The sequence below is a fragment of the Petaurus breviceps genome, unplaced genomic scaffold (genome assembly GCF_028583685.1).
Source record: "Petaurus breviceps papuanus isolate PSGF00001 unplaced genomic scaffold, PetGlider_PUasm1.0 90847, whole genome shotgun sequence".
NCBI classification, from domain to species: Eukaryota; Metazoa; Chordata; class Mammalia; order Diprotodontia; family Petauridae; genus Petaurus; species Petaurus breviceps.
The window spans coordinates 12,164,169-12,189,225 of NW_027187360.1; the positions used below are offsets into that span (position 1 = coordinate 12,164,169).

A 25,057-nucleotide genomic window follows, 5' to 3' on the forward strand; every position below is an offset into this window, starting at 1 on the left:
GGAAGGAAGGAAGGAAGGAAGGAAGGAAGGAAGGAAGGAAGCTCTAGGAAGTTATAGTTCTAGGAATACAAAGAAAGGAGGTGAAAGTCCCTGCTCTCAAGGAGCCTGCAGGATAATTAGGGAGAAAACATGCAAGCAACTTTGTACAAACAAGATATGGACAGGACAAATTGAGGGTAGTTTCAGAAGGAAGGCACTAAGGTTAACGAGGACAAAGAAAGGCTGATGCAGAAGGTGCATCAGAGAAGCTAGGAAGTGTTTTTGAGGAGGAAGAGAGTTCAGGGATGAAAGAAATTTAAGTTTGGGAGAAGCTAAGTGACTTTCTCAGGGTCACAAGGGTAGTAAGGGATCTGAGACTGAATTTTAATTTGAACCCAGGTCTTACTGACGCCAGGCATAGCATTATATATTCACTGCACCACCTGGCTGCCTCTACAATATCACAACAATATTCCAGACGAATGCTTATTGAACCTACACTTGAAAATCTCCAACGACACCTCCATGGAAAGTAATCCTCTACATATAACCTCTAGAACAAAATGAAATCCCTCTCCTTAGCTTTTAAAATTCTTCCCAACCTTGCTTTCAGCTTATCCTTCCAGTCTTATTATACATTGTGCCTTCTCTTACACTCTGTGATCTAGCAAAATTGGCCATCTCTCTGTTTGTCATACACAATATCCTATATCTGGTCTTCATACTTCACCCTGGTCATCCCCTGAATCTGAAGTGCAATTCACTGATTTCTTACCTTGGCCTTTAAGACTCCCGACCCCTTCAACCACTAGTGGCCTTCCTCTCAAATAATCTTCTAGTTAAGTGCTTTGTACTTATTTGTATTTTTTAAAAATGTATTTATTTTCTATATCCTTCCTTGTGTAACTGCTGTTAAAATATAAACTCCCTGAGGTCCAGAACCTTTTGTCTTCGTATCCTCAACTCTGGATCGCACTCTAGGTTTTCTCTAATATGCCCCAGAAGCCTCTTCATCATGAAAGCTCGTTCAGTATTGGAATTTAGACATTGACAGTATCCTCCACACAGGCTACATCTTTCTCTGATTTGAATGTTACTTCCAGGACCTCCTGCTCTGTCTCAACATTTTTTCATTCCTCTTCAGCCTGTACTCATCACTCTCTTATTTCCCATATTCAAGCACTTCCCACCCTTTGCAGCTTCCTTTTTTGTGTTGTCTTTCCCATTAGAATATAAACTCCTTATACTACTGTGCTGTATGAAATGATGAGCAAGGGATTTCAGATAAACCTGAAAAGACTTACATAAACTGATGCAAAGTGAAGTGAGCAGAACCAGGAGAACATTGTACACAGTAATAGTGCTATTGTGTGATGATCAACTATGACTGATCATCAGCAATACAATGATCCAAGACAGTTCCAAAAGACTCATGATAGAAACTCGACATGAATTCATGATGATTCAGAGAAAGAAATGATGAAGTCTGAATGCAGATCAAAGCATACTATTTTCACATTCTTTGGGGCTGATTTTTTTTCATTTTTTCCCTTTCGTTCTGTTTCTCTTTTCACAATATGATTAATGTGGAAATATGTTTTACATGATTGCACATGTGTAACCTATATCAGATTGCTTGCTCTCTTGGGGACTGGGGGGGAAGAGAGGAAGGGAAAGAAAATTGAAACTCAAAATCTTACAAAAAATTGAATGCTGAAAATTGTCTTTACATGTAATTGGAAAAAAACAAAATACTATTTACATTAAAAAAGAAAGACTATAAGCTCCTTCAGGACAGGGAATACTTTTCTTTGTGCTTGTATTTATATTCCCAGCACTAAGTACAGTGCCTGGCACATAGTAGGTGTTTAATACATACTTTTTGGAAGAAGTAATGAATAAATAAATGGTTTTTAGTCTCTAACATCTTGGTGCTCTAGCCTCCAACTTATCAACGTCTTTCTTAAATATGGCACCAGAAGTGCTATGATAACCCAGTTTAGTCAGGAAGTATACATAAAATGATAATCATTTCCCTCAATTTGAACACTGAATCTCAATTCATGAAAGTTTAGATTGATTTAGTTGAAGCAAATAAGTTCTGGCCCACTCTAGAGCCAAAAAGGCTACATCAGAATTCTAGCACCCTTTGAAGTGTTTTGGCTCTTTGTCTTCTCTACTGCCATAAGCTTGAACCTTTACTCTTCATGTTCTTCTAATGGTAGGATCCAGCTGGACCTTGCACAACACCATTATTGATATCATCAAGGACATCATGAGGCTGTCTGCCATCAATGTTTCAGTCAACAGACTGGGCCATCCCAAGTATCTCTTTAACAGCTCCAAAGAGATCTCTTGCCAGAGACTGGTGCCTCAGCTGTTGTGCAGTATTGCTTTTCTCATCAAGAATGGTATTTTTGCTATGTTTAATATTTCTCTGCTTCTTTCTGTCCTGGGGAGGCTCTTTTAGACTTTTGATGATCAAGGCTGAGGCAGAAGACACAACTTCAATTTGGGCCTGCTTTTCACTGTGAGCCTTAGCCCTTTCTAGTCACCAATTGCCTTGGCAATGTTATCAGCAACCTTTTGTGGAGACAAGCCCCATAAACCAATTGGGAGAAAGGGGTCAGAGCAGATGTCACCAAATCTGCCACCAGTGCATCTTAAAAATATGACTTAAATCTCATTAGGGTCAAACTTAAGTAGCATGGCATTGATGAAGATGGAGGCATGATGTGAACACTACATGTGGCTGAATCCCATACATAGGTAAACTGGACCTCGGACAATGGGACGGTCTGGTATTGGATTGGTATTCAAAGTCTGTCTAACTTGCAAAAATTTATACTCTACTAGGACAGTCTTTGAGGACCTTTTGTTGCTGCTGTTCAGTCATTTCAATCATATCTGACTCTGTGACCCCATTTTGGGTTTTCTTGGCAAAGATATTGGAGTAGTTTGCCACTTCCTTCTCCATCCCATTTTACAAATGAGGAAACTGAGGCAAACAGAGTTAAGTAACTTGCCCAGCTAGTAAGTGTAAGAGGCCAGTTTAGAATTCAGGAAGATGAGTCTTTCTGACTCCAGGTCCTGTCACTCTATCTACTATGCCACCTAGCTCCCCTTCTTTGAGGACCTTGAATGGCACTAGGATCTGGGGTCACAGGAGCCTAAATAAAAAGGACCTTAAATGTAATTTGCTGAACATTCTTACTTTACAGATCAAGGGTTTTCAAATTGAGGCTCAACAAGGTTTAGTGCCTTGCCCAAAGTCATACAGATTGTAAATTGCAGAGCTGGGATTTAAACACAGGTTCAATGATTGGACAACCATTGCTCTTTCCACCACACGATGTTGACTCCATTTCATAGTAAAGTACCAGAACAGGACTTACGTGGGACTTTTTGATAGTATATTGCTTTTGTCCCTATTAATTTAATCTTATTAGGCTTATCTCTGTCAGCCTATATGTTAGCAGTCTCACCAAGCTTTGTGTCATTTGTAGACCTACTGAGGACGCTATCCATGCCTCTATATAAATAATTGATAAAAATAGTTGATAGTGTCTGAGCAAAGAAAGAACCCTGTAGTACTTTACTAGAGATTGCTGCCCAAGTTACCATGGATCACTACGCTTTGGGTCTGGTCATTCAACCAGTTAGGATAGTAATTGTACTGTTATCTAGTCTATGTCTCTCCATCTTGCCCTCAAGGATCAGACAAAGAAGAATAAGGCATACTCCTTCAAGGAATTTATAATCTAGTTGGGAAGCTTAGATACGTGTGTGTGTGTGTGTGTGTATATATACACAGAGACAGAGAGAGAGAGTTAACAGTCATTCAAGAGAATGATATGGCAGTATAACTTTTATTGCCAAAGAGATAGGGCAGTTCAGAAGAGAGATAAAGTGTGTTCACTTTTAGCTGCAGTGATTGGGGAAGTTTCAAGGAGAAGTAGCATGAAATGGATAAGACTGGGGGTGGAAGCAGGATATACACTTTAGAAGAAAGGAAGGGCACATTCTAGGGAGAGCAAAACATTGAATTAGAATAAAATATTTGATTTGCAAATTGGTCTTACTTGTCTTTACAATGTCATCACTTCTCCCTCCCTCAGTGCGGAATGTTATGAAATGTTAATTATCTCCCATCACAACCAAGGAAACAAAGCTATTTGATCTTCCCTCATCAGGGGTGTGCACTTATATATCCCACTACACTATACTGTAAGATAAGTATTAATGTGCCTGATTGAATTTTCACTATTGTTTATCAGTCCTCAGTGAATTGATACTGAGCATTCTTTCTTTTTAACATTTGCTTTTTAAAATTTCAAATTCCAAATACTCTCTTTCTCTCTCCTTCTATCCCCACCCCCTAATTGAGAAAGCAAGCAACTTGATATAGATTATACATGTGCAGTCATGCAAAATATATTTACATATTAGTCATGTTGTGAAAGAAAACACAGACCAAACAACAGGAAAAATAAAGTCTAAAAAAGTATACTTTGTTCTGCATTCAGACTCTATTAGTTCTTTCTCTGGAGGTGGATGGCATTTTTCATCATGAATCCCTCAAGAATTAATTGTCTTAGATTGTTGCTTTGTTGAGAATAGCTAAGTCATTCACAATTGGCCATTGTGTAATATTGCTGTTACTGTGTACAATGTTCTCCTGGTTCTGTTCATTTCACCTTGCATCAGTTCAAGCAAATCTTTCCAGGTTTTTCTAAAATCGTCCTGCTTGTCATTTCTTATACTTACAAAAGATACTGAGCATTCTCAAGTCTGTTCAGGGAAGGAAATATTTGAAGACAAACTCCAAATTATGGGATAAATAGTTTATGCAAAATAATACCAAACATATTCCAATGGCTCATGCTGTCATCATGGTACTATGGAATAAGCACTAATTTTACAGGCAAAAGACCTGGTTTTAAATCATAGCTTTACAACTTACTAGCCATATGAACTTTAACTGGGCTTCAGTTCCCTCATCTGCAAAATAAGGAAGTTGGACCAGTTGACCTCTAAAGTCTCTTACAAATTCAAGGCCAAGATCTTATAAACATAATGAATAATTTCCTCCACACCTTCCTAATCCTCCATAATAAATTAACCTCACCAGACAAAGGACTCCCTTTAGTTCCTTTAAAATTTCAGTGCAACTCTTAAAGACTGTCCATCTAGTATCCATTTCTTTCCATAATTCAATTCAACAAACATTTGTGTCTACCACGCACAAAACATTATGATGGTTGGTGGAGGTTGATGGAGAATTCCTAACCTAGTGGTCGCCAGGTGGATAGCAATGCATTGAACAAAGTGAGATATACACATATACAGGATGTTACACAGCCTGAGGGGGACATTTTGGGCAGTAAAAGGAACCTACCAGCCTGCTCAGTCACTTTATTTGGGAGAATGAGTAATAGGGACAGGTTGTCAAGCAATTTGGGGAGAAAACATGTTAATCTTCTCAGGGTCTCAGTAGTTGCCAAAGATCAGGTTTGTTCCAGGGGGGTGTTTTCTCTGTTGTTAATCTTATCAGAACATCCTGGAAATCTCTTAAAGTTATTGCTTTTGGTTATGTCCGTCCTTCATTTTTCAAACAGGACCATGACATCAGGGAAATGATGACATGACTTGCAGTTGACTTTGATTTGAGTGAGGGAGGGCCATGCAAGGTCATCAGCCTCACTTTCTCCTCCAGAGCCATCTGGATCTAATGATGAGATATTCATCAGGATGACTGGAGATGACCTAGGATGCAATGGGAGACCCTGGCCCTTTTAAGATTAGGCCTTTTCATGAATTCACTTAAAGTGAGGTAACACCCATTCAGTGAATAGGCCTCTTTAAGAAGTGAGTCAAGGGATGGCCCTTTTAATTAGGGAAAAAAAATCAAGCTGGGAGAGGAAGACCCTCAGGGTTGGAAATCTCTAAGATACTGAAGACCTTCTTCAAGATGGGGTCAGTCAAGTTCTTCCTATCCTTGCCAACACAAGGGTCTCTATTTACTTTATTTCTTTGACCTCTAAGGTTACTTTTTCTGGGTAGAAGATGTTTCCCCTTAATTCACAGTACTCAGGTTTAAATACTTCTTACTCAGGATTTAAATATTTTCTCCTCACCAAAACGAGATTATAACTACTTAACAATACACCAATATAGAATATAATACTCCAACACAGAATACAACACAGCAAAGATAGAATATAACACTTGAGAATACATCAAGATAGAGAGAAGGGCATAAGCATTTATTAAGCCTACTATGTGCACCTACTAAGCACTCTACAAATATAAGCTCATTTGATCCTTACAACTCTGTGAAATAGGTGTTTAGAGTATGGAATGTTATGAGAACAAAGAGTATGGAATTCTAAGAACAAGAGAAAGATCTGAACAAACATTTTTAGGAAAAACTGAGGAGAGAAAACTTTGGGTTGAGGAGATCAAGGAAAGTTCCATGTGGGGAGTGGCACTCAAACTGCACATTAAATAAAGATAAGAATTTTAACAAGTAGAAGTTAAAAGAAGATGTCTCCTCATTTTTCTTTGTGGTCCTAAATGTCCTTGGTGTCCTCCGTACCACTTCTCTCAATAAGTAATCATTGCTTATGTACTGCAGGTTAAACAAACCAACACACAGAAATCTCATTTTCACATTCAAGCCCTAAGGTTAGAAATAAAAATAATAACAATTCACATTTCTACCTATTGCTCTTAAAGAAATTCCAGATGCCCAAAGGGGAATCAAACTGTGCCTACCCTTTGATCCAGTAATACTGTTACTAGATCTGTATGCCAAAGAGATCATAAAAATGGGGAAAGAACCCACATGCACAAAAATATTTATAGTAGCACTTTTTGTGGTGACAAAGAATTGGACATCAAGGGGATGCCCATCAACTGGGGAATGGATGAACAGGTTGTGGTATATGAATGTAATGGAATACTATTGTGTTATAAGAATGATGAGCAAGTGGACTTCAGAAAAACCCAGAAAGACCTATAAGAACAGAAGTGAAAATTAGTGAAATATGAAAAGAAAAAGTGAACAGAACCAGGAGAACATTGTACACCATAACAGCAATATTGTAAGATGATCAACTATGAATAATTTAGCTCTTCTCAGCATTACAATGATCAAGACAATTCCAAAGGACTCATGATGGAAAAAGTTATCCTCATCCAGAGAAAGAACTGATGAAGTCTGAATATAGATGGAAATATATATCATTTCCATTTTATTTTTTCTATTTTTTTTCTTTTGGTGTGTTTCTTCTTTCACAACATGACTTATATGAAACCGTGTTTTACATGATTGCATATATATAATCTATATTAAATTGCTTGCCATTTTAAGGAGGGGAAAAGGGAAGAAAGGAGGGAGAAAAATTGGAACTCAAAATTTTTTTAAATGAATGTTAAAAATTGCCTTTACATGTAATTGGAAAAAAATACTATTTAAAATAATTTTTTAAAGTTTACAGAAACTCTGGGAAGTAGTACAAGTATCGTTATCCCATTTTCCACCTAAAGAAACTGATGATTAGAGAGATAGAATGATTTGTCACACAGCTGGTATCAGAGCTGGAATTAAAACTCAAGTCACTTTTGACAGCTTCTCATACAGGTGTCTTAAGAACCAAAAATGAACACTCTTGCCACCAAAGTCCTTGGCACTGTTTAACATCAGAAACTGATATGATTTTACCAGTGGAAATGACATGAAAGAAGAAGCGTTAACATCTATTTTGCCTCTACATCCTGAGGACCAAGGGACCTTTCATATGACTTAAGTCCTGCAATCTTTCAAGTACATCACCCTGGAGTGCTCTGCAATCTCCAAGGCTGTCTCCAAACTTGGATGATGGATCTTAAGGCATTTGGGTCAGCTTTGCCTCTAATCTAACTACTTGTAAAAAGAAATCTTTGATTAATTCTGTCTATGCCTATCTCCGCTACTAGACTGGAAACTCCTTGAGGGTAGAGACAATTTGATTGTCTTGGTATTACTGGCACATAGAAGGCATTTAATAAATCACTGACTGACCTGAAAGAATGAAGTAATATGACTCCCAATAACTTTTGCAAGAGCACCATCCTGAGCTCTGGGGATACAAATAGAAGAACAAGCATTTTGTGCCCTCAAGGAGTTTGCAATCCAAGGGAGAGATAATATACATGGAAGGTTTCATCCTTAAGTCACATGCAAGGTCTCTTGGTCTTCAGGGTGTAGAGGCAAAATAGATGTTAATGCTTCTTTGATGTCATTTCCACTGATAAAATCATAACAGTTTCTGACATTGAACAGTGCCAAGAACTTTGGTGTCGAGTGTTCTTTTCTGGGTCTGAAGTCACTATGCCTGAAGCATCTTGTACAAGAAGTTGCCAAGCCACATGGCCATAACAGTCACTTCCCAAGATGATGGCCAAGGGCATTGAGTTTAAAGTCTGGCTACTGTTGGGGCTCTTGGGTTCAGAATCCTGGACTATCTTTATTAGGATCTGAGGATAAATGGTGATCAAGGTGGGTGGTGGTGGTTTTCTATCTTGCCTGGCACATTCTGCTTCCTGTCTCTTCCTCATGGTGCCTTGCAGCCTCAGATAGGCTGACTTGCCAGCCCTGGTTGTAGCAGATAGCCGGCTTTGGGGGGGATGGGTTCTTCTCCATAGGAGCTACTTCCCCCAGGCCTTTTGGCTTAAAAGGGCCAGGATCTCCCATTGCATCCTGGGCCACCTCCAGTCATCTTGATGCATATCTGATCACTGGACCCAGATGGCTCTGGAGGAGAAAGTGAGGCTGGTGACCTTGCATAGTCCTCCTTCCCTCACATCAAGTCAGCTGCAAGTCATGTCTTCATTCCCTGATGCCATGGTCTTCTTCCAAAACAAAGGACAAACTCAAGACAGCTGCCCCCAGGCTGGTGGTGAGGACTGGGCTGGATACAGGATTAGGTTGGTGCTGCCACTCCTGGGGTTCCTGTGCATGTTGCTGGCAATTGTTCAGCGATTGCTGCTGGTGTTGACGAGAAAGGCGTAACCCCTCTCCACAATGATTTTTTACTTCAAATGCTCGTATCTTTGGAACTTCCCACAGAACCTCGAACACAGAAAGGGTGTTTGAGGGGAACAGGAGAGAAGGCATCTTGGGGTGGAAGCTTCTCCAATCAAGGATTCGAGAGAATGGAATTAAAAGGGAATAGAACAGCTACCTGGCTCATAATAAGTGCTTAATAAATGTATGTTTGTTGACTGACTGACTAGACTTTTCCTTGGAAGAACCAGACTGCTTCCAGATATATATTCCAGATAGTTTGTTCACAGGCTTCCAAAAAAAAGGCATAATTACCAATACATGAAGTTATTCTAAAAAGGTAACAAGTACGAGCTGGCTGCCGGTTTAAAGACATATGTCATTCACATGTTGACACAGTTAATTATGGGGGAGGTGAAGATTAAAGGGTTAAGCAGAACAGCGGGGTGGTCAGCCCTCTCACAGAAAACCTTTCAAACCCCAAAGCTGCCAAGGTTTTTTCCCTCCTTTTAAGTACTCATTATGAGATATTTATTTTTCTGCTGATTGACATTCAAGCCCTGACTTTGGCTTTTATGTCAGTAGTGTTAATCTGTCTCTGGGAGAGGCAGGCCCGTCTGCATGGCTGTTCCACCAGTTGGCTTCCCCTCCCAGCAACAGCTACCAGTGGGATGCCAAGGGAAAGGGAGACACTGGGAAATGTAGGTGCCCTGGGGGGTACAAGGAGAGGGTGGGGGAAGGGAGAGGGAGGGAGTTTCTAGCCAACTGGAGAACTCATTCAAACCTCCAGGGCTCAGGAGGTTTTCAACCCCATATGAACTTTGGGGGACTTAAGTTCATTTACTCTTGGCAAAAACCAACTTCCTTTTTCTAAGAAAAAAAAAAAGGATTTAAGATGCTATTTTTTTTTCCAAAAAAACTTTTTCAAACATGAAATAGCTCTTGTAAGAGCCACTGTTTGATGAGTTAAGTATAAATGATTCAGAAACATGGGGATTGGATTTTCTCACATGAGGGCTTAATTTAAAAAAAAAAAAAAACAAAGAATAAGTTATTTTGGCAAAATGTATCTTGGTTCTTTTCAGCAGTGAACAGTCATTTCCAGAATCTTCAGTCATGGGATCACAGATTTGGAGCTGGAAAGAGGACTTAAGGGAACAACAAGTCTAAGCCTTTCATTTTACAAATGAGGAAACGAAGGTCGAGAGAGGGGGAGGGGCATCTACGGGGTCACGCAGGTAGCTCCAGAGCAGAGCCAGAATTAGAAGGCTGGTGATCTGCCTCCACGGCAGGGCTGCTTTTCTTCACTACTCTGCTTCTAGCTGAATCAATTGCAATCTGTGTTCCAGAAGCACAGAGAGTTCCCTCTACTCACCTAGCTTCGTGTCACTGACCTGCCTCCCCCCCCTGTACCTGTTGTCAGCTCCCTTCAATATATTCCTGCATGGGTCTGGAACTCCTGCTGGGAGAACTGGCTTCCCCAAGCCTTGGCTCAGAAGGAGTTTAGAATCACTCTTTCAAGTAGGCTTTTCTCAGAAATCATTCCACCAACCACAATCAACATTAAAGACTTTGCTGGAGGGGCATCTAAGACTGCTAATAGGAGACCCTAATTAACTCAGTAGACATATATCATCTTGCTTGTCATTGTCTCACCAAATACACATCAGGGGATTTGACAACAGTCAGTAAAAGTTGATTGAAAAATCATGTAGTCTACAATCAAGTTGAGGGGACTAAAATAAATCAAGCTGTCAATTCCCCTTATTGTTGGGGAGGGGTTTTTTATGGTAAATCAGGATCATAGTGTTAGAGATGGAGGAAACTGAGGCCAACAGAACTTAAGTGACTTGCCCAAGGTCACACAGACGGTAAGGACCACAGAGAGGATTTGAACCCAGGTCTTCTGATTGTAGGCATGCTCTTCCCACTGTGCTCTGCTGACTCCCCTGTGGTTAGACGGGTTTTCTCTTGAGAGGTCCTTTGTTCTGTTAGTGAGATGAAAAGTAAAGTGGGAAAGAGGGAGGAGAAAGAAGAGGAGAGGGAGAAGAAAGGGGGGAAAGAGAAGGAAGTGGAAGAGGCAGTCATTTCAATAACCAATTTTTAAGCACTTACTATGTGTAAGACTCTAGGGATGTAAAGACCAAAAAAAAAAAAAAAAAAGAAACAACCTCTGCCCCAAGGAGCTCTTACATTTTACGAGAGAGTCACAACCTGTGTGTGTCTAAGAAACACAAAATGTATGGAATATAATATAAAAGTAATTTCAAGAGGTGATTAGCAATTGGGAGGATCAGGAAGGGCCTGTCAGTAGGAGCCAATGCTGGTTGTGTCTTGAAAGGATGAAAGGAAATCTGAGGCAGAAGTGAGTGGGGAGTACATTTCAGGTGTGGGACACCTTCTATCCAAAAGCAGAGATATGGCACATGGGATGTGAATATCACAGGAGTATGCTAGAGTCAGTCCACATTGACTTGTGAGATAATAGTTACATTTTCAGTGTGGGCATTCACACCTCAGTCAACACTACAAATGAGGGTTTGATCGATTGCTTGGTGGATTGTTTGATCGATTGTTGTTGTTTGTCCTTCCTTCTCTAAGAGGACCCTGGCATCAAGAAGGTGATGCCATGACTTGCAAATGAATTGGATTTAAGTGAGGGAGGGCTGTGCAAAGTCACCAGCCTCATTTTCTCCTCTAGAGCCATCTGGGTCCAGTGGCAAGATATAGATCAGGACGACTGGAGATACCCCCCCCCCACACACACACACACTTAAGAAAGTGATGGAGAGCCGTGTAACCTTGGTCAAGTTACTTAACCCCAATTGCCCTCCAAAAGGCAAAAAAAAAAAAAAAGTGATGGAGAAAGTGTTAATGATGCAAAATAAATTGAAAAGTGTGTAAGCACATTCTCCCCGCCCCTCCAAAGAGCTGGCTGTTAAACACTTACCAACATGCCCCTCTAACAACTAGCAAACCCCTTTGACTGGAATGGAGAGCCCATTAAAGGGAAAGACATGAAATAAGGTAGGTAAAAGTCGGATCACAGAGGATCGTATATGCCAGACTATGAATTTTATATTTTGTCCTACTAAGTAAGTCAGTAAAGATTTTTGAATTTATGAATATCAACTTTGCAGCTATGATAAGACAAATTGGAGAGGGAAGAGGTTGGAGGCAGAGAGACCAATCAGGAGGGTTTTTTTTTTTTCAAACAAGATTCCAGGCAAGAGAAGAGAACTTCAAAGAAGGAAGAGCCTATGCTAATTTAGAGAAGAGATAATTTCAAGAGAGGCTGTGTGTATATATAAAATCAATGAGACATGGCAACTTATTGGATATAATAATGGGGTTGGGGACAGGAGTGATGAAAGAAAAGTCAAGAATGACTCCGAGGTTATAATCCAAGGTAAGCGGAAGGATGGTGGTGCCCTTCACAGAAATAAAAGAAATTTAGAGAAAAGATGGGTTTAATTAAGGTTTAATGGCATCCATTTTGGATGTGTTGACTTTGAGATTGAGACAGAAATGTCCAGCAGGAAGATGGTAACATACAATTGGAGTTCAGGAGAGAATTTAAGGCTGGATATGTTGACCTGGAAGTCATCTTTATAGAGGTGATAACTGAACTGGAGCTGGATTCAATTTTGTCATCCTTTTTTTTTTTTGGAGGGCAATTTGGGGTTAAGTGACTTGCCCAAGGTCATACGGCTAGTTTTTGTGTTAAGTGTCTGAGGCAGGATTTGAACTCAGGTCCTCCTGACTCCAGGGCTGGTGCTCTATTCACTGTGCCACCAAGCCGCCCCCTTTATCATCCTTTTCAAAGAAGAGAAGAAGACAATTAAAAAAAGTAGAAAGAGAAGGAGAAGGAAAAGGAGAAGGAGGAGTAAACACAAATGATTGTAGTTTGGTAGACAAAATCAGACTTTCATTCAGTGTAACGTGCAAGGCTGAATTGTGAGCATGGAAAGGTGACTAACATGAATCCCAAACTCTGGTTTAGGACCTGAGTAATTTAGGTGGGTCGCCCACGTGGATCAAAGCAATTGGATGATTTTTTGTGTGTGTCTTTTTGGAGGGGGGAAGGCGGGGAAATTGGAATTAAGCAACTAGCCCAACTTTTTCAAATATGAAATAGCTCTTGTAAGAGCTAGTAAGTAGTAAGTGCCTGAGGCCAGATTTGAACTCAGGTCCTCCTGACTCCAGGGCTGGTGCTCAATTGGATGATTTTTAACATCTAGTTTACTTCATGTACCCTGATATATACATATACATATACATATACATATATATATGTGTGTGTGTGTGTGTGTGTGTGTGTGTGTGTGTGTATGTATGTATGTATAAAAGGTAGAACTAAGCAGGTGCAGACTTGGTCTCCAAAGCATGCTTCTCCAGGGAATATAAATGATCAAACCATATCATCAGTATGGACTAAAATTAGGAAATATAAACCAAAATCCTGGCCTCCTAGAGTTCACAATCTAGTTGGGAGGACAAGAAGTACACACACATGAAATAGCAGATGATATAAGACTATGATGAAAATTATTTTCCTTTTAATTACCCAAATTCCTTTCATAGACTGACCCCATAGTTTTCCAGCCTTCGATCCTTTCCCTGAAATCTTACTGGAAAACCTAAGGGTTATGCAATTGGTAGCTGGTCCCACCCTGCTCTGGGTACTCCTCACCTGGCTGACTATTCCAGAATTGGATCATGGTAGTTGGGTGGTGTAGGATAGTAATAGTCAACAAAGTGACTCCGGGACCAGGAAAGGTTTACTGGTTCCTTAGCTACAGAGGGAACACACGCACAAAGATGCAACACGTCTTAAGTAACCTTCCAGTCTTCAGAATGTATTGAATATTTTATTAGTATAAATGTATCCCCAAAGGTGAATTTGGTGACTTTTGTGGCTTTTGGTTTTTTGGGCAAAGTTGTTGCAAACAAATGGGAGAAGACTCAAGTTCTAAACTATTCAAATAAAAAAGCAAATCTGTTCATTCTTCCCCATTAATTATTAAAGATAAGGGAGCAAAAGCATAATAGGGTAGAATATAGGAGAAGGGAAAGGGGAAAGGGAAGGGGAAGGGGAAAGGGAAGGGAAGGGAAGGGATTTTTCTGTAATCTTTCCATCTGTTTGTCTATTTCTCTCTTTCATCCATCTTTCTATCACTTTCTATCACAGTTTAGATACTACTGATCTGGAGGGTCAACTCATTTGCAGTCTCTTGACCTCAGTCTCCTTAATTATAATATTTAAGATTTAGGTCAAAAATAATAACTCACATTTCTGTATCACTTTCAGGATTACCAAGCATTTCCTTACCTGTAAGTGAGTTAAAGCAGGTGGTTTCATCAATCCTACTTTATAGATAAAGAAACCCGGCTGCCAGTGGTGATGTGACTTGGCTGTGGTCACCCAGCTAGTTAAGTAAGAATCCAGGTCCTAAGATCCAATCTGCACTCTTTATACCACACTGTGTTATTTCTCTGTTCCCTTTTGACTCTGAAGAAGAAGAATAACTCACATTTATAGAACATTCTTTTCCCAATAAGATAGGGAATACAAGTAGTATCTCCATTTTATGGGTAAGTTTACCAAGGCTTAAAGAGGTTTTTAATTAAAAATAAAATTATTCACCCCCAAACTACAAAGCTAGGGGTTAGAGGAGCAGGAATTAAACCTTGCCCTTCAAAATTCCAAATGTAAACCTCTCTCTCCTGTCCCATAGGCTTCTCTCTGAATCTCTGAAACAAGCACCAGGGGCCATGTGTTATCTCTAAAGGCTAAACTAATGCAATTTCCCTTTAGAGATACCAGTGGTTCAAAGGGCAATATGACTTTTCTCTTGGGTGTGCAGGATTTAGATTTAGGAAACCCTGGGTTCAAACACTGTTCTCTGATACTAACTAGTTGTGTGGCTCTAGGCAAGTCATTTTCATTCTCTGGGTCTCAGTTTCCTCTCCTGCAAAATGGGGGTAATTTTGCCTCAAGTACTAACATCATTAGCTATTGAGAGGCTCAAATGAGAGGATTTTGTCTAAAGCACTTGGCAAACCTTAGGGAGCTACATAAATGTCAGCTCTGATTAGTGGCGACCATTTTGCCTTCTCTGCTGCTCTAAACAGACATTTTCCTTCCTTCTACATTATGTGGTCATGCCCTGAGGATTATTAATTGCTCTAGTAATAATGATAATAATGAGCAATTCTCATCCAATGACCTTAGGGCACTTCACAACTGTTTATTAAGCCTCACAAAGCCTAGGATGTGTTTTTGCCACTGCTCACCAGCCAGAAAACTGAAGTAAAGTGAATTAGAGCCATAAGACATCAGAGAATCAATGACACATTGGAGCTTGAAGGGACTTCAGATGCCATCTAGTCCTAATTTTACAGAGGAGGAACCTTAGGCACAGAGGAGGGGAAGCGATTTGCCCAATGTCACGCAGAGACAGTAAGTGATAGAGCCAGGATTCAAATCCAGGCCATTTGATGCCTAGTCTTCAGTCCTTTTCCATCTCTCCTTAATTGTACTTCCCAATCTTGTCTTTGCTTTTTTTTTTCCCTAAGGCTCATAAGCTCATATGTTGTCATATGAATTTTTCCAAAGAAATTTATGTTTTTACGTCTTCTCCTCCATTAGATTCACAGAATCTAAGAGTTAGAAAGTGGTAAATATTTGGGGCCTGGGAGGGAGATCAAAACATACTGTAAGGGCTGTTGACCAAGTAAGATGTGGAAGAATTATGATCTGGATTGTTATTATTATTATTATTGAATTTCATCCTTCTAGACCAATATTAAGTAGAGCATACTTAATAAATTTTTGTTCAGTACAGCTGATAATTATTTTTCCCATGGTACTTATTTTAAAAATATTTCTACTTCAATATTTAAGGTGATATGATTTTCCTTAGTGTGGCAGTTCTCTCCTTGTACTGACACATATCCCAGCTTCCTTCTCTCTTAGTGAATCTTTTCCCATTAACTAGAAAAATGAAGTCAATCTTCAGTTCAATTAAGCACACATTTATTAAGCAGTAACTAAGTGGAAGGCACTGTGTCAAGCCATGGGGATAGCAAAACAAAATCAAAACAATTCCTGCCCTCAAGAAGCTTTCGTTCTATTGGGGGCATAAAGGTGCTCAAATAAATACATGTTTGTATATACATACATACATGTATTATGTATACACACAAAATAATTCCAAGTTATTTCAAAAGAAAGGGGATACTATTAACTGGAGGGATCAGGAAAGGCTCCTCACGGAAGGCAGCAGTAATGACCATGCTTTGGTCCTCTCTCAGCTTAGTGAGATAGGCATTTGGACAACGGACACACAGACCATCAAAGTTTTTCCAACTAGTATGTTCTATCAGAATTTGTCCTGCATCAGCATGGCCTTCAAGGACCCACGATCACTTTCCTGCAAATATCTTTTTAATAACCATGTTTATGAAAGAGATGTTTGGTTTGGCGGATTTTGACAACATAATTTTTTGACTTTTCAAAACTTTGAAGCCCGAGTCTATTTAAATTTTACCCATCAATCTTTTTCTAAAAGGTGGGGGGAAAACTAGAATTAGTTTCACTTTATAGATGGGAGAAATAGAATTGCGATTGGGGTAGGGAGGTAGGGGGTGGGGAAGGTAGAAGGAAGTTAGTTCTTTCTAAATTAGAGTGAAAACTCCTCAGACCATACAAGAGGATCCACGGAGGTACCAATCCTCCACATCCAATTTAACGTTCCTGACTGGACTTTTTTGTCTAAGCCTAAACTGAACTCCACTGTGGAGATAATGCCCCTTTAACCTACTTGAAATCACACTCCAGCAGATTGGAGCTTGTATAATGAAGGAGCTGTTGGAAAACAGTTTCCATGGGTACATAATTTGACAAGATCGTCTGAAAATGTTCACCACCCAAAGATGACAAAACTCCAATAACTTCAAAGGAGTTGAGGATAGCTTCAGGGTGAATTTTAATTAAAATTAGATAGCGTATATGAAAAGCATCCAATTTGTAGCCTATAAAAGTGTTTTGGAACCACAATTCCTGAGCCCCGGGACTGTAGCTGTAACAATTATCTTGCAACTTTTCACAGCAGAATCACAACATGTTAATTTGTTAATGAGTCAGTCGGTCCAGAGTAAAGAGAGAGCTGCTGAGCAGGAGGAAAACATACAGATTACGTTTCTATTTTTAAATAAATTAAATGTTTCAAGGCAAACTAGAACTTTGGTTTAGTGCAAAAGTTTCTCATTTTCACCGAAGAAGTGTTCCTAGACTAAGCTTGTAGGAGAAGGGAAAGAAAGCTTGAAGAGTCTCTGGATTTCGCAGAATGAGTTAAATGATTTTTTTTTAAAGTGAAGGTGGCTACAATTTACATATGTGCTAAATGCATCAATTTATTGGAAGAGAGTTTTTCACCCCCTCCTTCTTTTTAAAGTTCTGGCCTCCATTCCAATATGGTGTCAGAAATCAGCTCCAATGGGGGTGGGGATGGGGAGGGAAGAGAATTAGGGAAAATGAACATAATAGAAGTTTCATCATATCTGGCCAGGTCTTAATCTGTAGGGAGGGAAAGTCAATATTCCTGACACTCACATATGTAGATTTTTCCCATGAGTCACAGAATGTTTATACAGATGACTCGATAGAGCATAGGAGCCTCTTGGCTCTCTCCAATAATACAAGAGGTAAATATCTTCCAGTATCAGAAAACACTGAATGGATTGGCATAAACACACAGAGCGTCGACTAAGAATGTGTAAAGTACAGCAGACAGAGCTTGGAATGATAGAGTGATGGATCTGGAGTCAGAAAGACCTGGGATTGAATCTAGCCTCAGAGACTTAACTAGCTATATAACTCTGGGCAAGTTATTAACAGCAGAAGTTTCAACCCTTTCATCTCTGGAACTTCCTCCCTGAGGCCTCCTGTCTCACCTGCCGTGTTATTTCAGGCATACCTAATCTTACTTCACTTCATTCCCTACTTTCTGGCCATCTCTGCACCTTAGAAAAGTGTATTGCTACCCCTAGGCACCTTTCTTCCCCATCTCCCACTCCATTTCTGGAACCATTATCCAATCGACCCTACCATCGTTTCTGGATGGGATTGCCAATCTGCTCTGCTATGGTCCATCCCAGGAACTTTCAGGACTAAGGTGTTGCTTTTTGGCTACTACTCTCTCCATTTTTTTTTTTTTTTTGCTTTTTGGAGGGGGGAAGGTAGGGCAATTGGGGCTAAGTGACTTGCCCAAGGTCACACAGCTAGTTTGTTAAGTGTCTGAGGTTGGATTGAGCTCAGGTCCTCTTGACTCCAGAGCTGGTACTCTATTCACTGCGCCACCTAGCCACCCCTCATTGCGCTACCTAGCCGCCCCAAGCTACTACTCTCTTGTAGAATGAAAACTCTATGAGGGCAGGGACTATCTTTGCTTTTTTGTGTTTATCTCTTTATAGCATATAATAAACAGTCAACAAATACTTTTTAAAATTGTCATTCCCTGAATCTCAGTTTCCTCATCTGTAAAATGAGAAGTATAAAGTATTCACCTCACAAGGTTGTCCTGAGGCTCAAATGAGAAAATGTATAAAATGTACTTTGTAAGCTTTGAAGCTCTACATAAATGTCAGCTACCATTATAAACAGAAGAATGGGAAGGAAATTTCCCTGGGCCCCATATTAATCTGATTCTAGAAGCAGAAGGCTATTTTTCAAGGAGGTAGAGGAGAAGCAGGGAAAGGTGATAAGAGAAAGATATTTAATGAGTAATTGAGAAGTGACCTGATACATCACTGTTAAAAATATGGATAAGCTTTAGAAATATCTGGTCAGTCAAGTCAACAATCGTTTATTGAGGGAGGTGTCAATATGCAAATAACTATATATGCAAGCTATGTATTTATGTGTATATGTGTGTATGTATTTTTATATATGCATATATACACATGTGTGTATGTATATATATATGTGTATATATATTTGCTTTTTTTTTTGGAGGGGGGAAGGTAGGGCAATTGGGGTTAAGTGACTTACCCAAGGTCACACGGCTAGTTTTGTGTTAAGTGTCTGAAGCTGGATTTGAACTCAGGTCCTCCTGACTCCAGGGCCAGTGCTCTATTCACTGCACCACCTGACCTCCCCTATGTATATATTTTTTATATGTGTGTGTGGATAGATAGATAGATAGATAGATAGATAGATAGATAGATAGATAGATAGATAGATAGACATGATAAATTGGGGATACCTCAGAAGGGAGGCCCTAAGATTAAAGAGGACTGGGAAGACTTCTTGAAGAGAGTGAAACTTCAGTTGGGACTTGAAGGAAGCCAAGAAAGTCTGGATGTGGAAACCAGGAGGAAGAGCATTCCAGGCATGGAGGACAGCTTGGAGTAAGAAGACATACATAATTATGTGCAAAAAATAGCAAGAATGCCAGTGTCACCAGATTCCTACTATGTGAAGGGTAGTAAGGAGAAGACAAAAGGTAGGGGACCAGGTTATGAAGAACTTTAAAAACCAAATGGGGGATTTCATGTTTGATCTTGGAAGTTATATATATTCAAGTTTATTGAATAACAAGTGGGGTGAGAGGAGGAGGAGGAGGGTGACCTGCCCAGGGAACCTGGGTTTTAAGAAAGATCAATTTGTTGGGGTGGCTAGGTGGCACAGTGAATAGAGTACTGGCCCTGGAGTCAGAAGGACCTGAGTTCAAATGCAGTCTCAGACTCTTAACACAAAACTAGCCATGTGACAACCCCAACTGCCCTACCTTCCCCCCTCCAAAAAGGAAAAAAGAAAAAGATCAATTTGCCAGATGAATGAGGGATGGATTGGAGTGGGGAGAGCCTGGAGGCAGGGATGGCAAGCCACTGGCTTTTTCTATAGTTCAAGTGTCAGGTGATGAGAACCCGCACTAAGGAAGTGACAGTGTGAGAGAAGAGAAGTTGGCCTGTACAAGAGATATTACAAAGGTAAAATTGACAGGCCTTGGTGACAGACTGGATATGGGGTGGGGGTGAGAAAGAGTAAAGCATCAAGGATGACACCCAGGTTCCTGACCTGGAGGACTGGGAGGATGGTGGTGCAAGGGTAACATTAACAGGGAAGTTTGGAAAAAGGGAGGTTTTGGGGCAAAAACTAATGAGTTTAGTTTTGGATATGTTGAGTTTAAGATGTCTAGAGGATATCCAGTTCATGATGTCCGATAGGCAGTTGGAGATGCAAGCCTAGAGATCAGGAGAGAGGTTAGGACTGTAAAAATGGATCTCAAACTCAGTTGCATAGAGATGATAATGAAATCCTTGAAAGTTGATGAGATCACCAAGAAATATCATGGAGGGAGAAGAGAAGAGTGACCTTGAGGAACACCCACAGGTAATAGACCTGACTTAGATGAGGATCCAAAAAGAGTAGGAAAGTAGGCAAGAAAAGAATGAAGAAAGAGCATTGTCATAAAAACCTAGGAAGCAGAGAGTATCTAGAAGAGGGTGATGGAGAGTGTCAAAGACTGCAGAGGTGTCTAAAAGGATGAAGATTAAAAGCAGACTGCTACATTGAGCAATTAAAGGATCATTAGTGACTTAGGAGAGAGCAGTTTCAGTTGACTGATGAGGTCAGAAGCCAGATTGCAAAGAGTTAAGAGAGTGTAAGCACATATTGCAGACGACTTTCTCAAGGAGTTAAACCACAAAAGATGAGATGCAGAATGACAGGTAACAGGGATGGATGGACCAAGGGAGGAGTTTTGAGTATGGAGGAGACATGGGCATGTTTGTAGGCAGAAAGGGAGCAGACAATGGACAGGGAGAAATTAGTGAGAGGGTAGAGATGACAGAGGGAGAATAGGATAGAATAGAATCACTTGTGCATGTAGAGGGATTTGCCTTGGCAAGAAGAAAGGTTACCTCTTCATGTGAAATAGAGGTCTTGGCAGAAGACAAAGGAGTAATCTGAGGTAAGGAGGAGGGGAGAAGAAGCAGTTCTCAGCACATGACTTTGATTTTTCCATGAGGCAAAGTTCTTAGCTGAGAGGATGCGAGGAGGGAGAGCTGTGGAAGGTTTGAGGATTGGGAAAGCCACTAATAAGTATAATAGTTAGTCTACTAGGGAGATATAAAAGGATGGCCTTGCTGTAGTGAGGGCCCACATTTGGGTGAGCCCAGTCAGCATGCTTTTGTGATTTTCTCTAACTTCCTTCAGTAGCACATGAATAAGAATGAAGGAAAAAGATGGGGTTTGGTTGGGAAATCTAAAGCTGGGGTTTGTCAGGGCAAGATCTTCAACATGATAAAGGGTCAAAAGACTCAACAGAACAGTGTAGAAGGGAAGGGAAAAGACTGTAGTCAGTGCAGGAATGATGACCTGAGAAGTAACTGAGGGGTAGAGGGGTTGAAGGTCACTATGAGAATGAACAAGGCTTAGAATCTTCTATTTCAATGACAGAAGAGCAAGGTTATTTATCTTCTTATATCCTCAATGCCTAGCTCAATGCCTTGCATGTAGTAAATGCTTGATCAATGTTTTGAGAATTAAATTGAATTAAATTATTTTGGTAATTTAGTCATATGTTTCATTCTGTAATGAGTTAAGAAAGATACAGAAAAGAGAGACTGGGGGTTCTATAGAGATACATCAAGGGAGACTTTGGGTTCTGGGTACAAACTTTGCCAAGAGACTCCTTGATGATCTTACCTCTGAAGGAAAAGAAAACTGCATCTTGGCGCCAGAAGAGTTGGCTATAGCTGCAAGATTTTCTACAACAGGCTATTTTCAACTGTTCCAGGACTAAGTCTCCCTTCAGCTGCCAGAGGGATGATGCTTTGACTGAGCACAGAAATCCTAGGAGAAACAGCAGGCCATGGAAAGGGTTGAAGCTATGAACTCTTAAATTCTATAAGCTTGTTGACTGGCCTTAGAGAGTAAATGGGGGTGGAGGTGGGGAGAGTATTTATTATCACATACTATCTGCAAGAATCAGGGTAAATAATAAAAGGAACACAATATTTAGAGTAAAAAACCATGGGTTCAAATATTATCTCTGCTACCTACTATCTTCATGACTTTGGGCGAGTCACTTGTTCTGTCTGGGTCTCTGTTTACTCATCTATAAAATGGGGACTAGGACTAAACATCTAAGGATGCTTCAAGTTCTAAATCCTATGAGGTACAAGGGGGTTATGTTGGTAAAGAATGTAATCCATGTGTTGGTTGAATGCAAATAGGTTCAGTTCAATGCTGGAAGCTTATCAATAATGATATTACCTATGGTGCTGAAACTGTTATGGGAATGGGAATTTAAGATCTTCCCTGCCCCTAGGCTCTTTGACCGGCTTGGAGGCCCCTAGGCACCTGCAGCCTGTGGCAGGAGGCTTGGTTTTCAGGAATGCACACACCTTGGTGCTCTGTTATTGGGCAGTGGGTCAAGAGGGCTGTGACATTCTCTGAGCCAGGAGAAGGCCATAAAAACCCTGACGTGAGGCTTTGTTTTGGAGCTCACTTTGAGAATCGTGTGATTTGACTAGATGAGACTCTGGCAGCCGTCAAGCTCCGCCAGCTTTGAAAACCCAGATGTTGGTGCTTCCCTCTCTAGTAACTGTGACTAGGTATGGATGTAATGGTCAGACAGTTGGAGGCCTGTCTGCTGAAATGTTTGTCTGCTTGTAACTTCTGCTTGTAACCTGTCTGTATACTCTGAAGTTCAGGGTGCTGATTTTTTCCCCTGAACTAGGTAAATGATATGTTTGATTGATTAAAGCAGGATTGTTGACCCATTTTGAGTTGCTTTCCTTTGGAGGAACAGATCTAGGGACCTGTGTTGGCAGCCACCCTGGGGATGCTAGGGTGCTTGCTGCTACAAACTCCCAAAAGAACTCTGGGCTCAGATGGACTGGGATTCAATCCTGGGGGTCTGACCCCAGAGAGGTTAATTTTCTCCCTGGGGTTCTGCCTCTACCTTGAATAAAACTTCAGGGACATCTCTAGAGAAGACCTACCATGATTCCAGAGAACTAATGATGCAGAATACTCATTATCTCCTGACAGATTTTTGGACAGGGCCAATGTGGAAATTTACTTTGCTTGAATATGGTTGTTTGTTACAAAGGTATTGTTTTTCTTTTTCTTTTTGCTAGGAGTATGGTAGATGATGGGAGGTAGAGAAAAAATTCTAATTAAAGAAATAAAATTTAATTTAAAAATTAGAAGAGAGGAGGCAGACTAGTTAAGAATAGGTGTTTTTTTTTCATGGAGTTTGAGAAAGAAAGGAGAGATATAGAATGATAGCTAATGATGATGGTAGAATCTAGAGAGGAATTTTTAAGGATTGGGGGGATTTGGGTAGGTATGTAGGCATCAGGGAAGGAACCAACCAGTAAATAGGGAATGACAAGAAATTAGAGAGAGAAGAGACGATATGGAGATTAATCTCCTGGAGAACACAGGAAGGGAAGGATTGTGGGTATGTGTAGAGAAATTTGCCTTGGAGAAGAGAAATGTGGCCTTTTCATGAGAGAATGGAATAAAGGAGGAAATAATGAAGAATGAGATATTAATTCATCTGGGGCTGCTAGATGGCCCAGTGGATAGAGCAGTAGGCCTAGAGTCAGGAAGACCTGAGTTCAAATTCAGCCTCAGATACTTCCTAGCTGTATAACCCTGGGCAAGTTATTTAATCTCTGATTGCCTGACAAAATGGATCCACTGGAGAAGGAAATGGCAAACTACTCCAGTATCTTTGTCAAGAAAACCCCAAATGGAGTCACAAAGGGTTGGACATGACTGAAACGACTGAACAACAACCACGAAGAATGACGTCAAGGAGGAAGAGGAAGAGGAGGGGTTGTAAAATAAGGAGGGGAGAAGAGGAGGCTCGTAGTTTATGTCTTCAAATTTCTCTGTAAAGTATGAGGTAAAGACTTCAGCTAGGAGTGGGGGAAGGGGTGCTATCAAGACCTTGATGAAAGAAAAGAACTCAAATAATTGTTATGTAAAATCAGGTAAAGAATCAACATTATAAAAGTGATCAATTTCAGGTACTTTACTAAACTGATAATCAATGAAATTAGTAGAACCAGGAGAACAATTTATACAATAACAACAATAGTATAAAAAGAAGTAATTTTGAAAGCACTATGTTTACCACAATGACCGTTCATCATACCATTTTGATGATATAACATGCTATCCATTAGAGAGCAGTGATGGATTTAGGGTCCCAAATGAGACATATTTTTATATGTTTGTATATAGTCATTGAGGAAATATATTTTGCTTGACCATTGAGAGAAATTATTTTATTAATAACCAATTATTAAATTAGGATTGAGGGTTGAGATAGATTCCTTTGTCCGGGGTGTTGGAGGCCTGTGAGTCTCCTGATCAAGCCAAGTTTTCAGTGGAGGGGCTGAGGGCTTTTAGCTCTCCCCCTCATTAGAAAAAGTTCACCTACTCATTAACTGGTCACCAACTGAGGTTGATTTTCAACTCTCAGGGGAACCACCTTTCCCAAAGGGGTGTGTGTGTGTGTGTGTGTGTGTGTGTGTGTGTGTGTGTGTGTGTGTGTGTGTGTGTGTGTGTGAAAGAGAGAGAGAGAGAGAGAGAGAGAGAGAGAGAGAGGGAGAGCAGCGAACGAGTACTGACCATCAGTTTATTGCCTAATTAATAAATTGATTATTAATTACCCAGGAACTCTCTTGCACTTTTCATTTCTCATGTATATATGTTACCGTAAATTTGTTTTCCTTTTCTTTTTTTTCCAATTGGGTCAGGGGTTGGAGGAAAAGAAAATAGATTTTTAAAAATAGGGGGATTGTGAGAGTGCTATAGATGTGCAATATTGCATACACTTTCAGATGTTATTAATTCTATTTAATTGTTTTACCTTAGGACAAAGGCATAAAGGGCAGCTAGGTGGTGCAGTGGCTAGAGCACTGGCCCTGTAGTCAAGAGTACTTGAGTTCAAATCCAACCTCAGATACTGACTAGCTGTATGACTCTGGGCAAGCCAT

General features: G+C 40.2%; 1 long non-coding RNA gene across 2 annotated transcripts in view; it reads right to left on the reverse strand.

Moving 5' to 3' along the window:
• The window catches only part of LOC138149609 (uncharacterized), an 84,696-nt gene that overhangs the window by 25,635 nt on the left and 34,004 nt on the right, over window positions 1-25,057 (reverse strand). Inside the window, exon 3 of one of the 2 annotated variants that reach the window (XR_011165364.1) lies at window positions 10,022-11,016. The exons of the other annotated variant lie outside the window; for it this stretch is intronic. This is a non-coding gene — a long non-coding RNA (uncharacterized lncRNA). Of the gene's footprint in view, window positions 1-10,021; window positions 11,017-25,057 lie in introns of those variants that run through there. 2 annotated transcript variants of the gene reach the window in all.